The sequence below is a fragment of the Penaeus japonicus genome, unplaced genomic scaffold, assembly GCF_977035675.1.
Source record: "Penaeus japonicus unplaced genomic scaffold, GWHDUDI00000001_assembly GWHDUDI00000022, whole genome shotgun sequence".
Classification (NCBI taxonomy): Eukaryota; Metazoa; Arthropoda; class Malacostraca; order Decapoda; family Penaeidae; genus Penaeus; species Penaeus japonicus.
This window is the reverse complement of record NW_028234424.1, coordinates 5,041,054-5,046,053: the sequence shown is the minus strand read 5'-3', so window position 1 is coordinate 5,046,053 and position 5,000 is coordinate 5,041,054. Positions and strand designations below refer to the sequence as shown.

The following is a 5,000-nucleotide window of genomic DNA, read 5'->3' as shown; positions in this document are numbered from 1 at the left end:
CTGCATCCCTATTTTAAAACCTTTGATGTGATGGCTGTTTAAACTGCCCTCATTCCACCAACCAATCAAAAAATACTTTGACTATCAGCCAACCTAATTCCGTAATACATCAGAGTCAAGCAATCAGCACCTGTAATACCTCAGACTGCCAACCAATTAGCTACTGTGACACCTCAGACTAATATACATCTCTGGCTAGTTTATATCCATCAAGAGGCATGCATGGAAATTTCTCACTATATCCACATAACTAATCCTGATTGACAAACCAACTGAACTGATCTGCTTCAATATCTGATAACAATTAATGTTGTCTAACTGAAGTTAATGACTGATATCTATTTTACACACAATCAGCATTTTAATTTCCCACCTGAGATCCAATTTGACAATAAGCAAAGGTTTCATCCAACAAATTCATACTATTTTTTGGATGTTTATTCAGAATTTTGAGTGCTGCAGTTTTGAGAAAGCCACAGAAAAAAGTCTAGGGTATTCTTGTTTTCAAAACATAGCATCAAAATCATTTGCAGAGAATTCTTGACAAATGAAAAATTATCTTTATCAATGCATACAGAAAACTGTTTACTTGCCCTTTCACATCTCCAATAATGGAAGATAATCTAAGTGATGCCTTGCATATTCAGCAAAGACATAACTAACAATCATTTCTCAAAACAACCAACACTCATCCTTCCATTTATAGCAGAAGTGTTCAAAGTCAAACCTTGGAGCTCCTCTTATTGCCTTATCCAAATACCAAACAATTCCTTTGAGAGCTTTTCCTTCTTAAGACAAACTTAAAATAAAACTGGAGCAAACAAACAAAAAATAGCTTTGAAGCCTTAGACACAAGGTTTCCTTTATTTTCTCTACTGAAACACCCCAACCACCATTTGAGATGAATTCTCTGTTGTTTAAGGTTTGCAATACCAATGTCAGATAGATATGTCAACAATGTCTTAATTTTATATATTTCATATATAAAAGTGCAAAGCTAAGTTTCTCTAAATACCATTTTTCTTTAATTTACAACTCATTTATATCATTCTTAGTAAACATGTGTGCAATTGCTGGTCATATATTTGATGAGAAATTCTGGTTTACAGAGCAAAAACCTTGTTTAAGTTTTTTTTTTTATAGATGGCAAAATTGAGATCCATTTTCTTAAATTCAAAATATATACATGATGGATTCCATCACCTTATAAACAAAAATCATTCCCTAAAATGATAAATAAATCTATAAATAGTCTTTCTGTAAGAAACATCATTCCAAAAAATGTCTACATACAAAATACAAGTAAAAATATTAAAATCTACCAGGTACTTCTAGAGGTAAAGTATACCCTATCATTAAATCCTTGATAATGGAAATGCATGTATGCATTTAATGTTCATTATGATTTTGTTTTATTATCTTCTTTACAAATAGATGACTCAACAATCACTTAGTCACCATGAAGCCAGTCAGTAGGTTTATCTGATTTCACTTATTCACCCCAAACCTTAAATTTCTGGGAATTTTTTAATCTTTATTACTATTAATGATAGCAACATTATAATTATGAAAATAAGGACAAATATTAACCCTATGACGACGGTGCGTCACACCCTTGTGACACAGCTAAATTCCCGATGCCGGGGCGTCATGCCAGTGTGACGTTTCCAATGCAATATTGCAATGCCCGGCGTAGGGGTTTTCGTGTAGCGCGTGTCCCGTTGGGAAAGGGTTAATGATAATGACTGGTGATTAATGACTGGTGATTAATGATTAATGGATGATGGATGATGGATGATGGACAATGATGATTGATGATGATGATGATGATGATGATGATGATGATGATGATGATGATGATGATGATGATGATGATGATGATGATGATGATGATGATGATGATGATGATGAGGAGGAGGAGGAGGAGGAGGATGAGGAGGAGGAGGATGATGATGAGGAGGAGGATGATGATGAGGAGGATGATGATGATGAGGATGATGATGATGATGAGGAGGATGAGGAGGAGGATGATGATGATGATGATGATGATGATGATGATGATGATGATGATGATGATGATGATGATGATGATGATGATGATGATGATGATGATGATGATGATGATGATGATGATGATGATGATGATGATGATGATGATTGATGATGATGATGATGATGATGATGATGATGATGATGATGATGATGATGATGATGATGATGATGATGATGATGATGATGATGATGAGGAGGAGGAGGATGAGGAGGATGAGGAGGATGAGGAGGATGAGGAGGATGAGGAGGATGAGGAGGATGAGGAGGATGAGGAGGATGAGGAGGATGAGGAGGATGAGGATGAGGATGAGGAGGATGAGGATGAGGATGATGATGATGATGATGATGATGATGATGATGATGATGATGATGATGATGATGATGATGATGATGATGATGATGATGATGATGATGATGATGATGATGATGAGGAGGAGGAGGATAAAAACAATAAAGGAGACATTAATAGTAATCAAAAGAAAAAGAAAACAATAAAATAAAATTCAAGGAACTGGCTAAACATGTGGATTCTGGTAAGCTTAGTGATTGACTCTATGGGTACTAAGTGCTCATGGAACTATCAATGTGTAAAATAATAATGATGAAAATAAATCAAAACCATAGTGGACAGTGCCAGCTCCTGGAATCAACAAGTTAAAAGGACCCTTCCATTCAAAACATTATTAACCCATTCACGCCGGTTGACGTGATAGCACGTATTGTGGTTTTCGCGTCAGACGCCCTGGACGAGCTATGAGGGGAAGCCGCGTGCTCGGGTAGAGCGAGCAGGCAAGAATAATTCCTTTCTTCAAGGAGGCAGAAATTTAGTACATCTCCTTAACCTTTCTGCAGCATGCATGTTTCATGGGGTGTGATCACTTTTGTACTGCATTTTCCATTTTGTTGAAATCATAAGCTATCAATTCCTTCAGTTGTGTAACTAGGGTATCATACCAAATGTTAATTGGTATCACAATGCTACAGTGTGTATATATATATATATATATATGTATGAGTATATATGTATGTATGTATGTATGTATGTATGTATGTATGTATGTATGTATGTATGTATGTATGTATGTATGTATGTATGTATGTATGTATGTATGTATGTATGTATGTGTATATTTATATATATATATATATATATATATATATATATATATATATATATATATATGTATATATATATATATATATATAGACTTACATATCCTACCATGTCTAGAAAATAATTGGAAACACACCCCAGGCTGTACATCTTAAGATATGAGCCAATGCAGAAGGGTTAAAAATGATTACACCTTACTTTTTCTTTATTCTTTTTATATTAAGTGTGTATTAGTATGGCACTTCTTTCAGGGTTAAGATTTTTGTGGGTTCCCAGGAGGAGGCATTGAAAAAGCAGAAATAAATAAATAAACTAAATAAAATTGCCATATAATCTATTGTCTTACAAGTTTTCTTGAACAAGTTTCTCATACTGTGTGTATCAATATAGCGATTTTTTTAGTTTGTCTTTATGGGCATTCAACCAGTGAGGAGGAGGTGAGGAGTGTTAAAAAAATATAAAAAATAATAATTCCCTTCCTAGGTTATAAATTCTGAAAGATAAATAGGAGAGTTGTCTAACTTCATTCAGGACAATTGACAATATTGAGAGATATGACAAAAAGGAAGAAACTTGGAGAGCTATTCCATAAATAAATTTAAAAAATAAAAGAAAAAAGAATGTTAAAGCAAAATATATAAAAAAGACCTTGCATGCTAATGCTGTATACCGATAGAAATTCAAACTTAATAATCTTCTTCCCAGCAGTAAACCATTGTATACTGATATATCTTCACTGAAAAATCCTAAAAAAATCTATATGGACAATGAATGAAAAAAATAGAATACTAAAATGCTAACATCTTGTTTCACATTTCATTTTTCCTTTCTTCCTGCCCTTGTTCTGGGTGTAATTTTTTTAAAATTAATTTTTGGTCTCATCTCATTGCAAAAGAAAGTGGTTTGGATTTGTCCATTCAACCTATTTTTTGCACTTATTTCTCATATAAGTAGGAAATGATACAAAATAAAGTTTTAATTCACTTGCAAAAATACACAATTTTGCAGAGCAGTCACGTGACCATCAGATCATCACAAGAAAGTTGATTGGAGTCCAAACCCAACTTTTCAAAGAAAATTATTTAGATTTTTTTCCTCTTTTGGGATACTAAGAAAATACCTAATGGAAGATTTTTTTTTCTTTAAACATTAGGTAAGACTTAAAAGGGGAGGAGTAAAATCACTACTCAAAAAAGAGAAATAAAGAAAATAAGAGGTGAGGGTTCCCATAAGATCAAAACCCTTTCATCCTGCTTTGTAACCAGACCAAATGCATACCTAACTATTTGTATGCATAACTTAAGGTGTGTCACACACTTAATAGATTACTGTACATTTTGTACACATTATCAATAATAGTAGTTAATTTAGGTGCCTGTCCTTAACCCTTTCCCGACGGGGCACGCGCTACGCGAAAACCCCTATGCCGGGCGATTGCAATATTGCATTGAAATCTTCACACTGGCATGACGCCCTGGCATCGGGAGTTAGGCTGTGTCACACGAGTGTGACGCACCGTTGTCATAGGGTTAACCCGTTAACACCAGGTGACAAGATATCACGTCAAGTGGTGGCTGGACTAGCCGCCAGGGATGAGATATTTTGTCATGGCTATCCTTCTGGCCAGTGGATTGGGCGATTGGGCATGCAGCACTTGGCCGTGGCCAGAGCAGGCGAACAGCCCGAGGTGTTAGGCTTAACCCAATGATGACGGTGTGTCACACTCGTGTGACAAGGCTAAATGCCTGATGACGGGGCGACACACCAGTGTGACGCTCCCGATGCAATATTGCATAGACCCGGCATAGGGGGTTGCCACTTCTCACCGGGCCTA

General features: G+C 35.5%; 1 protein-coding gene across 8 annotated transcripts in view; it reads right to left on the bottom strand.

The window, feature by feature from the left end:
• Positions 1 to 5,000, bottom strand: part of Rcd1 (Reduction in Cnn dots 1) — a 50,065-nt gene that overhangs the window by 25,601 nt on the left and 19,464 nt on the right. The window lies entirely within an intron of this gene.